Source organism: Myotis davidii, unplaced genomic scaffold (genome assembly GCF_000327345.1).
Source record: "Myotis davidii unplaced genomic scaffold, ASM32734v1 scaffold62, whole genome shotgun sequence".
Lineage (NCBI taxonomy): Eukaryota > Metazoa > Chordata > Mammalia > Chiroptera > Vespertilionidae > Myotis > Myotis davidii.
The window spans coordinates 3,323,363-3,336,462 of record NW_006295180.1 but is presented as its reverse complement, the minus strand read 5'-3'; positions in this window follow the sequence as shown (position 1 = coordinate 3,336,462).

Here is a 13,100-nt window from a genome sequence, read left to right as displayed (position 1 = left end):
GAACAAGGACTGATCCAGAGATGGAGAGGCATTGATTGGACTGTCGGGCTTTGGCGGGAGGGTAGGGGAGGGTGGGCGTAAGGGTGAAAGAGCAACCAAAGGACTTACATGCAGGCATAGAGGCCTAACCAATGGACACGGACAACGGGGGGGGTGGGGGTGGAGGGTGATGTGGGGACAGGGACATATATGTAATATCTTAATCAATAAAAAATATATTTTAAAAAAAGGGTAATATGCAAACTGACCCTAATAGCAGAACGACTGGGAATGACTGGTCACTATGACACACACTGACCACCAGGGGGTAGATGCTCAATGCAGGAGCTGCCCTGGTGGTCATAGGCCTAACCAATGGACACGGACAACGGGGGCGCGGGGAGGGTGAGGGCATGAGGGGGGCGGTAGGAGGTAACGTGGGGATAAGGACATATATGTAATATCTTAATCAATAAAAAATATATTTTAAAAAAAGGGTAATATGCAAACTGACCCTAATAGCAGAACGACTGGGAATGACTGGTCACTATGACACACACTGACCACCAGGGGGTAGATGCTCAATGCAGGAGCTGCCCCCTGGTGGTCAGTGCACTCTCATAGGGGGAGCTCTGCTCAGGCACAAGCCAGGCTGATGGCTGCCAGCACAGTGGTGGTGGCGGGAGCCTCTCCCGCGTCCTCAGCTGCACTAACGATGTCAGACTGCAGCTTAGGCCTGCTCCTTGCTGGCAAGTGAACATCTCCCGAGGGCTGCCGGGCTGCCAGAGGGATGTCTGACTGCCAGCTTAGGCCTGATTTCCCGGGGGAGCGGGCCTAAGCCAGCAGGTGGACATACCCTGAGTGGTCCCAGACTGTGAGAGGGCACAGGCTGGGCTGAGGGACCCCTCCCACAAGTGCACAAATTTTTGTGCACTGGGCCTCTAGTAGTTTTATAATATAGAATAAAAGTTGTGGGCCCAGAGTGAAAAATATGTGATCCACACAAAATGGTAGCCGTTCAAATTGGATATTTTACCGTTTCTCTGGGGAGGTGGTGGAGTAAAGGATGTGAGAAAATATAGTCTGAAAGTTAGAAAGAGCTTAGGTCTCTAGTATAGTTCCTCTCTAACTGCTTGTGTGACTTAGAGGAAAGCAGCTTCCTGGTCCTCATATTCTCTAAAACAGTATGGATGAATACATCTATTTCACAAAGAAATATGAATGAGTATGAGTGAAATGGTAGTTGCTTTGGTTCTTTAGAGGAGCCACACACTATAAGGCCTATATATTTGCGTCTCTATTGTATTATTTATTCCTCCAGCAAATAGTCATTGAGCACCTACTATGGATCAAGCACTATTCTAAGTATGACAATGAGTAGAGAACAAAAGAGAGGAAAATCCATTCTGTTTAAGAGCTAACATTTTATGGCAAAAAGAAAAACAAACAACAAACAAAAGAAAGAAGTAAATTATTTATTAGAAGATGAGAATATGGTAGGTTGTGTGGAAAAATATAAAACAGGAAAGGGGGAAGTCTGGGGTTGGAGGTAGATTTCAGTTTTGATTATGAGGCTCAGGAAGACATCAATGAGAGGGTGACACTTGAGAAGCACTTAAGGAGGTGAATGAGATGAGATGTGAACCATGGAATACCTGGAGGAAGAACATCCTGAGCAAAGGGCACATGGGTATGTAGGGCTTGAAGTGGTAGCAAGGAACAAACCTTGTGTGTTCAAGGAACAAACAAGCCAAGGTAATTGGATGGTAGAAGGAAGGTCAAAGAGTTAGCAGAATTTTAGCTGCACGGAACCTTTATCCCATTGAAGGGATTTGCTTCTCTGAGGGTGATGGGGAGCCATTTGGGGGCTTCAAGCAGAGGAGGAACATGGTCTGTTTTCTTCCATACACAAGGTCATTTATTACAGTATAAGAAAATTTAGAACATACTTAAAACTCAAATTTCTGTAAATATCATTATTAAAATGAGGCAATGGTAATAAATGATATTAATAATTGTTCAAATAAAAATTGTGAGATGTAGCAAGAATCATTACATTGAGAGAAATGTATTATAGACTTGCATCTTAAAGGTATCCCTTTGGCTGTTGTTTTAAAAATTAATTAGTGACTGTATATCAATGCAGTCAGTGGTTAGAACCAGGTAGGTAGCAATGAAATCAGTAAGAGGTGGTCAGACACCAAGTATATTTTATTGGTAGAGTTCACGGGATTTCCTATTGGTATGAACTTGAGGGGAGGGCCGGGTAAGAGAAAGAAAGGAGTCAAGATTGACAGTAGCTCTGCTCCAGGCAAATGGAAGAATGTATTGGCCATTATAAATCCCCTGATGTAACATTAGTTTACTTTGGGAAGACTTAAGGCAAATAATTTAACATGACCTCTTCTACATTTGTAAAACTTGTCAACTGAGAATTTGATTGAAAAAATGCTATAAAATAATTTTTCTTGCACATGTATACTACTTTAAAAAGTTCACTTGAGCCCTAACCTGTTTGGCTCAGTGGATAGAGCGTCAGCCTGTGGACTCAAGGGTCCCAGGTTTGATTCTGGTCAAGGGCATGTACCTTGATTGCAGGCACATCCCCAGTAGGGAGTGTGCAGGAGGCAGCTGATCAATGTTTCTCTCTCATCGATGTTTCTAACTCTCTATCCCTCTCCTTTCCTCTCTGTAAAAAAATCAATTAAATATATATTTTTTAAAAAGTTCACTTGATCCTAATAAAATATTTATGATGTAAAAATATTTTTACAAAAAATATCCTTGAAAAAGAGACAGGAGGGTATTATTACCCAGGTTTTACAAGTAAAGAAACTGAGGCCCTGAGAAATTTTCATGAAGCTAATAGTCAGTTCTTTTGATTTCTCCAAAGAACTTTCTACCATAAACACTGCATCTCTGACCTCATGAAGCCTCATGTATGATACTTCCATAATAACAGTAATGATTTTCACATGGAAAGATTCTTGGGTTTTAACAACTAATGAAACCCTCATCTAGAGACCATAAATTGATAATAATAAAAGTGTAATGTACTAATTAGACCCGACAGCCGAACGACCTTCTGGATGAATGCAGGGTTGCAAGGGCCAAGCCCCTTGCATGAATTTTGTGCATCGGGCCTCTAGTTATTATTATAAGACAATATGATGCCAGATTTCTTTCTTTAAATCCTATTTCCCCACCTTTCAAGTTAGCATCTTTAATCTGCTACTTTTGTTGTTCCCTCTGTATTAAATCTAAAATGTGAAAGTTGGCTTGAAATGCAAATGATGTTTCAACATCTTTCCAACAAATACTTCTTCCTATACTATATATGCTTGAGTGTGTGTGTTAAATAGATTGAAGTTCAGTTTTTTTCTCCTTTTAAATTATCTACTTGCTATTTTAGAATGTTCTGAAAGGCAGCAAGTTTTGCTAGAAGAGAAAGTTTATAACAATTTGTATTTCCTCTACTGTGGGGCAAAGAAAACCTTAAATGTTGGTTTTATAGTCTTCTCTATTCTCAAGGGAATTTAGGTATGCGGAGTTTTGGCTGAGATAGGAAAGGAACAGCTCAGAGGTGGGGACTGCTGCTTAAAATGTTCCTTTGTTTAATTTTTTTCCTGTTATTGTATATGAAACTTTGATACCCTCTTGACTTTCCATTCCAAAGGCACACTCCAGTGCAGGTGCCAATTGTGGTTACTGCCTAGATGAGGAGTATATGTACATGACTACTGATATTTATGGGGCTCAGAGTGAAAGCAGAGGGGTTTTCGTGAAGAAGGTTGAATTATAAGACTAAGATGATTACCTTGTTAGGATAAGCTGTAATTCTTTGTCACCTTTGGGTGAAGGGCATCCTGTTGGGAAATTCAACAATGGAGATTTCCAGGTTCAATGCAAACAAGCATAAAGCAGGGTAGTAACAACCCAAGAACTGAGTGGAAACCTAGAGGATATGGATTCTAAACAGTCTGTGCTCACTTGCTTTGTAAGCTGAGGAAAGTTGCTTTAAATTTCCTTCACTTCTATTTCTTATCCATTGAGTGAATATGCCACAGGGACAGGTGTTATGTAAATACAGAGATATCATAATTTCTCAAAAGATAGATCTTTATTTAAGCAACAGGGCCCTATTTGATGTAGACAGGGTGAGAATCAGAGCTCCTGGGTCTCACTGCAAATTGTTGTTCTAAAAAAAGGCACTTTCTTTGGCTTTCGATACATTGCCCAAATGCTATGCAGAGCCAGTGCTATCTCTTTAATGGCAGAGTTGGGAAATCCTTTTTATTTTTTCTCTCTGAGATATCCCTCTGAAATGATGGACTTATGGATCTGCTGGGCTGGCCACTTCTAGTATGTTGAACAGCAAATCCCATTATTAATTTGCTATATTTGTGGCCCATATTCTTCCCTATACCCACCACTCCATCCTCCTACACACACCCCAACCCTCCTCACACTGGTCATTTGCCTGACCTAACTATACACTGTGATTTGAGGGGTGCCAAAAAGCTTCATGTTGCCATGTATATGAACCCCTAAACTTTTCTCCCGTTATGTCATTGAAACCTGTTAATAAAATGGAGAGCACTTTATATCATTATCACCTTTACTTCACTTTTACTTAAAAGTGATAATGATGTAAAGTGCTTAAAATATTACCTGATACATAATAAACACAGCTTCTATGAGTATTATTGCTAGCCAATCTCCAGCTAGAGCCATAAGCAATGGTGCAGAAGTAGACAAACTGTGATGGTGAAGACAGATAGGCAAACCATATATTTTCACTGACCATTTATGAATGTATTGAGTTAATTTTATTCTGATCCTGTTAATTTAAAAAATGATAACAGCCAACACAATAGCTGTCAGGTGTGAAGGCCCTGTATCGAACCATAAATATATAGGTCACAAAATAGAGTTGTATCTTGTTGGTCACATTGCATAATAAGGTTGCAGCTGCTTGGTTAATTCTTGGTACCAAAAATCCTTGTGAACAAGTATAGGCACCTGATATTTAAAAGTCACTTTGTAACAAAAAATGTAGATAATTGCTTTTTTTAAAATCAATAAAAATTAGACCTATTCTTGTCAGACTGGCAAAAACATAACATGTTTTTTTGGTAAGCTGCATAATCTTACTAATTAGTTTATATGTGCCAAGTAATGCAAAAGGTTGAAAATCACTACTGTAGTCAGACCATTCTAATCACTCTGTTGCTAATGGCTGGAGTGACCTCTAGTGGTGCTGAATTTTTCATACTGGGGAAAAAAGGCACCCAAATAAAAGGTCACTGTTAGCATCATCTTTCAATACTTCACTTGTAAAGTCAAAATTCAGAAGTAGATTAAATGGAAATGAATGTAGTCTTTCATTGAAATGACTGATTTCATGATGAAAACTTTACCTCCACAGAGTGGTTTCAATAATCCCTTCTGAATATCACCACACCCTCGCTTCAATTTGAGTTTCTGCTCATTACTATTAAGCGATGGGAATCATTCTTTCACATTCAGTTAAAATGTGTTGAGTGCCTCCCATGTACCAGACACTGTGATAGACAGAAAGGGACATATAAATAGGAAACATGGCCAGTCACCTGCCCTCAGGGATATCTTATTCAGGGTGTGGTGAGGTGGGGTAGGGGGATGAGCGAGTTTGAAGAGGGAAGAAAGAGCATTAAAAAAGGATCTACTTCTTAAAACATACTAAAATAGATGTCAGTACAAAGAATTACCAATGTTTTCTGGCTTTGTAGACAACCTTTCTTTTTTCTCATAGGAGAAGAAACAGACCCTCATTGAATAAAGCAGAGTAAAGCATGTGTATCCATTGAGAAAAAAGAGAATTCTCTCCCATGGGCTTGGAAATGTTGGCTGAGAATAGAGCCAGGTAAGAAAAAAAAAAAGCACTTTGCTATGGTTTAAAAAATATCAATGTGAAATTTAGCAAAATTCAAACTTTAAAAAGTATTTAAATAAATTATTTTAAATTTGTTTTTATTCAGTAACCATATCTCACTTATTTTCTGGATACTTCTACTTTCAAATAAACTTACTGTTTCTTATAAAAGCAATGAATTAAATAGGTAAATGAAATGATAATTCTATACCTTTATATAACTTTTTTAAGATCAAAAGTCACAAAAATATTTTGTCAGATCCTATTTTATTTTGTAGAATATTGGCAATATGCATCAGTTTGTGTCTAAAAATAGTAAGATTCCCAAAGACAATGTTAGTGCTCTGACATAATACTCATATTTTAAGTATTTTTTATCTGATGGCTATATTAAACTAAGAATATTCTTAGCTACCCACACAAATTATGATTGTCTCTTATTTCTTCACTTACTCTTCATGAAGATTTTAGTGATATCTAGTTGACAAGCTAATGGCTTTATCACAAAGAGCTATTCAGACTTGGCAGAAACTTAGAAATTCCTCAAGCCTAATTCAAGCCGAAAGGCCACAAAATAAATTCACAAAGCTTCCAATTCTCCTTTATAACAAATTTATTTGGTAGTATGTAGAGGATTCACTCCAGATACAATGTCACTGGAATTTTCCTGAAACACTGGGTTCTGTCATTATGAGTTCTGCTCCATTTCTTTTTAGGGAGTCTATGTAGTGTTATTTATGTTCATTTTTATGCCCTGGGTATATAGAAATAGTCCTATAGAAGTTTACCAAAATTATTTTTAAAAGTATTTGTTCATTTATTCTTATTTATTTTTTCTTTATTCTTTACTTCTTACTATATTTCTTTATTATTTTACTCTTCACTGTGTATGACTTATCTTTATTCTTAGCTGGTCTTCAGTTTGAATAAGCTTTAATATATTCAACATCTTAAAGATGCTGACTTCTACAAGGTGAACTGGGTCTGATTAGGATGGAAAGAACAGTTCATAAAGAAATATTACAGGAAAGATTTATAGGGAAAAATAAGTTGAAAATTAGAATGTTATCTGCATCTGTGGAGTCTGAGATTTCTCATTGTCAAATTTTATTGATTCAATTTTTTGTTTTACATTTAAATTATAATAACAATCTAAAAGTCTTTCATAGGCAATTAATATTCTTAGCCAACACTGAATGGTTATTTTTACATAATTGAACAGCTCACACTTTTTAAAGCATTTGTACTAATCAGTGGGCTGAGAGTAAATTTATTTTCTACATTACTTTCAATTATTTCTATTTAAATGTTACCGCTTAAACATCCATAAGCAGGTATCTAAAACAAACAAACATAAAAAAGCGGTTAGTTGACAACACAGGTTTAGAGATAATATATCATGATAAGTGGGAAAAGCTATGATGCCTATATATCTGTTTATTACTTCAGAGAAAAATGTTGGGTGTATAATGCTACTATGTGCAGTTTAAAAGTAAGTAGATGTAGCTTCAAAAATGTTGAAAGATACAATAATTATAATTATGCCTTTGAAGCTTTGCAACCAAGTATATTCTTTCATGCTGTTCAGTTGTATCCACATGCCATTTTCATCATCTCCCTTTGAGTATCAAAAACAGTTTTGAGCAGGGGTCCTCAAACTTTTTAAACAGGGGGCCAGTTCACTGTCCCTCAGATCGTTAGAGGGCCGGACTATAGTTTAAAAACAAACTATGAACAAATTCCTGTGCACACTGCACTTATCTTATTTTGAAGTAAAAAAACAAAACGGGAACAAATACAATATTTGTATTTGCATGTGGCCCGCGGGCCGTAGTTTGAGGACCCCTGGTTTTGAGTTTCTTTGTCCCTTGGCTAGTTGTTAAACTCAGCAGTTTGCTCCCACCTCATGTCTAGGACGCAGTGTCAGGACAAAGTGTCTGTCATCTATTAAATCAGTATTGGTAACTGACAGAAAAACTTGACACTAGTCACCAGAGAGCACACAATGCAAAAGCCAGCATATGTGAGTGATAGGATGGTGATTCCCACATTGATTCAATAATGCCATCACATAAGAATAAATTCTCATTAGTACATGTCTCACAATAGAAATGGAAGGGAAAAAAATAGTTCCAGCTTCAAATTAAATTATGAAACCACTTTACACATTTCTACGTATCAGAGTTTCAAAGCTCTTTAAGGCAATTATGAGAATTCTCATCACTCCATCCCTCCCTACTACATGACTTTAGTTAACACAATTAAGAAAGTTTGGGTAGAATTTGGGGGGAACTTACATTGAATTAGGGCTACTATTTTTAGGAATACTTTTGGGTACTAGGTCTTAATATAAAGGAAATTTCTTCTTATTTTGACTACATACATTTAGACTTTCTCCACTTAACAATTCCATTTATATCTAGCTACAATTGGATTGTGTCTCACCTCTGAAAGTCTATTGTAGCTAGGATGTGACAAACAGCATTTGACATCCACTTTTCTTTCTGAGCCTGTTCCACTTACAGTTATTCTGAAGAACATATTTCATTTTGGGAAGTGAACACAGCTGTTACATAAAGTCTGATTGATGGGACTTAAGGTGGGCAGAAGTCATCAGAATCTGAAGATGAAGTGTTTGAAAGGGAAGGAATGTGTTATCATTAAAGAGGTGGGAGGATAGAGTTGCTTGCTCTAACTAAATGATGGGTTGGAAGCACCAGCCTCCATTATACATCCCAAGAACTGAGCTCAATGTCACCAAGAACTTGCTCTGCTCTGCTCTGCTGACCTCCTCAGAACATATTAAAGCCACTTGCTAGAAGAAGTCCTCTTCAGTAACCTAGTCACAAGCAAAGACTTATTTGGTCATCTCCCGATATGTCTCACTACACTGAAATATTAGAACACTCAAAGGAATGACTTCAGCAACCTAGAGCCAAAATGAATCTAGGCAACGAGAGAGAGAAAATATTCAGCCTCACTATTATGTGTATTCTAACATCTCTCTCCCCTCTCCTCCATCTGTTTCCTCCATACTGACTCTCACAATTCTTTCCAATTCTCAGTCTCCCTCATGCACAGATACAGGTACTCATACATTTATCTCTTCACTTTCTCTTCTGTAAGAAATATATGCTGCAGAATCACTCTCCTGAGAGTGGAACAACCATTGACTCATTAAAAAACCTATAGTTGCCTTTTATATCCAATCATCTTTCTAAGGATACTTTAGTTGTTTCCCTGTCTTGGCCACCATGAATAATGCTTCAATGAACATAGGGGTGCAAAAATATCTTTGTGAATAAATGTTTTCAACATTTTTATGTAGACACCCAGAAGAGGGGTTGCTGGGTCATAAAGAAGATGTGGTACACATACACAATGGAATACTACCCAGCCATAAGAAAAGATGAAATACTGCCATTTGTGACAACCTGAATGGACTTTGAGAATATCATGTTAAGCAAAATAAGTTAGTGAGAAAGAGCTAAGTTCCATCTGATTTCAATCATATGTGGGATATAATATTGAAAGCAATGAATGAACAAACAATAAAAACAAACAAATGAAAACTCATAGATACAGACAACAGTATGGTGGTTACCAGAGGGAAGGGGCTGGGGAATAGTAAAGTGTAAAGGGGGCCAAATATATGGTGATCAAAATGATTTGACTTTGGATGGTGGGCACACAATGCAATATACAGATCATGTATCATAGAAATGTACACTTGAAACCTATATACTCTTATTAATCAACTAGAGGCCCAGTGCACAAAATTCGTGCACTGCAGGGCATCCCCCAGCCTGGCCAGTGGCCTCTTGCAGTCCAGGACCCCTTAAGGGATGTCCACCTGCTGGGGATCAGGCCTAAGCTGGCAAGTGGAAATCCCTCTTGCAGTCTGGGATCCTTCTTGCAGTCCAGGGCCCCTCACTCCTTACCGCCTGCCGGTTTGCTGCTCCTTACTGCTCAGCTCACTGATCCTTAGTGCTGCTGTGAATGCTGTGAAGGTGGGAGAGGCTCCCGCCACCACAGCTGCACTCACCAGCTGTGAGCCCAGCTTCTGGCTGAGCAGCACTCCCTCCTGTGTTGAGCATCTGCTCCCTGATGGTCAGTGTGCATCATAGCAACTGGTCATTCCAGTTGTTCTGCTGTTCAGTTGATTTGCAGATTAGGATTTTATTATATAGGATGCCACCCCAATAAATGTAATAAAAAGAAAAAAAATTAAAAACCCGACAGTTGTAAATTTTATTCCTACTTATTAAAGTTCCCAATCTTTCTCACTCATCTCCTACTTCCTATAGGTCTAAAATACTGGGACATAACACAGAGGATCTATGAATAAAGCAAACGTAAAATTTATCCTTACTTAAATAATTCTGAATATTTTCACTTAAATAATCTCATTTGTCAGGTCTAGCTTCTAACAAAGGTGAGACTATTTTTTTTTTCTTATAAAGTACTTGGAAAGGAAAACTGAATTTTGAATGAGGGTTTATTCTGACCATATTGTGGTGTTCCTATGTGTCCAATGGCACTTTTAATAAAGATAGCTCATTAAACTCATCATACTGATAAAAAAACACTTAATTGATAAAAATAATACAAATGGCATGTATGTGTGGGGATGTATATGCATATATATATATCACAGATGTGCTAGAGCCAAGAACACAAATCTTGATTTAAATATTAGTTAGGCAAAGAAAAGCTCTTTTTGTGAGAAAGTGACCCGGAAATACATTTTTCCAGTGAAAAACTGGAGTTACCAATTGCTAGTATTCACAAGAAGCCTGATAATAATGAAATGTCTATTCTTTGTTTTCAAAATATTTCTTGAAACCTAGTGTGTTACATACAGAAGGCTGGGAGTCCTTTTGCACACTGTTCCGTGAATATAACAGAAAGTATCCATCAGCTGTGACAGTGACTCTATTGATGTGGCCTTGGTAGAATGCTAAGAACAATCCTCTCTGTAAAAAGATGACAAACAAAAGCCTTGAGCAGGGAAAGATTGCACATTCCAATAATGTTAGCTAATTTCCTGCAACACAGCACAATGAAAGGCCATGTGGACAGTGCGTGTTATTGTGCTTTATCTGTGAAAAAGAATAAAAAAAGAAGCAAAAACATCACCATATCTTCTGGTAGCCAGACATAGAATTCTGAGTTAAACAATAACTTTGAGCAACTTTGAAAAGATCATCAATATTATATGCTATTTTAAACAACAAAAACTTTCTTTTTTGTACCTCTAGTGATCTTATGTTTTAATGACACAGACTCAAAATAGCACAACACATATTTCTAGGTTTTGGTCATTAAAATTCTTAATCTGTAGACTACTAGCCTCAAATGATCAACTTGAGAAAATAAACCAAGCATGATGGCTTTCCAGAGATAGCCGTAACAAAGAAAATCCAGCCATTCGCCCAAGGTTTTCAATCCAAGCTTGCATAAATCAAACTGGAAGTGACCTGATTCCCTGTTTCACCAAAAGGGATTTAGTGGTGTAGCTAAAATGTGACCTCCTGTAGAAATGAGCAATAGGATGGGCCAGAAAAATTACAAACCAGTAAATCAAGGTTTACCATAGAAACAACAGGAAATATCTATGAGGCTGTTTACAGCTTATCAAACTGACTAATATAAAATTACATATGTGACTTACCTTGACAATAGTTTAAACTCTGGCATTTCCTTCCACTGCAGTAGAGTTTACGGTGCCCTTGAACTAAGGAAGCGGTAGGGCAAGGCACAGGCTTTGCTGTTACACAAACTGCATCCCCAACAACCATTTCCCAGCTGGGTGGCTTTGGAAATTTCTGATTGAATCTGAGCTTTTTTATTTTAAAATGGGTAGAAAAATCCATATCTAATATCAGTGAGTAAGAAACAAGAGACAATATACAAAAATTACCTAGAATACATCTTTAGCCATGATTGAGATCATTATGGGTGTTGAGCTACAGAAGATATAATGTCAGAAGATTTTGTTGAGGACACAAGTAGAACAGGGCTAGGATTTAGAATAAATCAAATATCAAGGTAGGGAAACCAGATGATAGAGATTTTATGAATATAGTATATATTGTCTTAAACCGGAACTGCTCTAACGTTGTCTATCAGATACATTTACAAAAGACCCTTCTAGAATAGGCACACATTACAGAATCTTAAGTGTCTACAACATGTCATTTCAGAATATAATAAAAAATGATTCAGTAAAGAGGAAACTATCATCCACACTCAAGAGAAAGGACAATCAATGGAGACAGGACTCCAACAACGATGAGATATTGGAATTAGTGGGCAAGGAATTTAAGGCAGATATTTCAACTATACAAAAGTATGTAAGAGTGCTCATAATGAAAGAAAATATAGGAAATATGGAAGAGAAATTGAAACTAGAAAAAAATGGAAATTTTAGAACTAAAAAAAGCTGACATAAAAAACTCAGTGAATGAGTTTATAGCATACTGGAAATTACAGAAGCATTACTGTAATTTAAAAAGAAAAAAAATTATTCAATCTGAAAAATAGAGAGAAAAATAGAATTAAAAATAATGAATAGGGCCTCAGGAATGCATGGGACAATATCAAGAAGTCTAACAGAATTTTTGGACTCCAATAACGAGAGGAAAGACAGAAAGAGGCCCCCTAAAAATAATTTGAATAAATAATGGCTGAAATTTTTCCATATTTGTGAAAGACAAAATCTGTAGATTCATGAATCTCAGTCAACCCTGAGTCTAAGTGATAGAATATGGGGGCTCATTGCACAGGTATTTCAATTTTCCTCTGTTTGAAAATTTTCATAATAAAATGTTGAAGAATGACATAAAAATTCATCAGAATGAACATTTAGATCATCTACACTAATAAAAGAGAAACATGGTAATTGGTGTACGACTGCTACCCTTCCCGTTGGCTAATGAGCTAGATATGCAAATAAACTGGCAGCCAAGATGGCAGCCGGCAGCCAGGCAGCTGATGCGAATAGGGAGGCTTGCTTGCTTCAGTGACAGAGGACTCCAACGTTCCCCGCCTGACTTGCCGGCCTCTCAGCTGCAACTCTAAGTAACTATGTTGCAAATATAGAAGCTAAAAAAAACCCCCGAAACCTGCTTTACTCAGTGGGGCTTCAGTCAGCCGGACCACAACATTTTATCAAATACAGACGGTAAACAAAGGCCAGAAACCT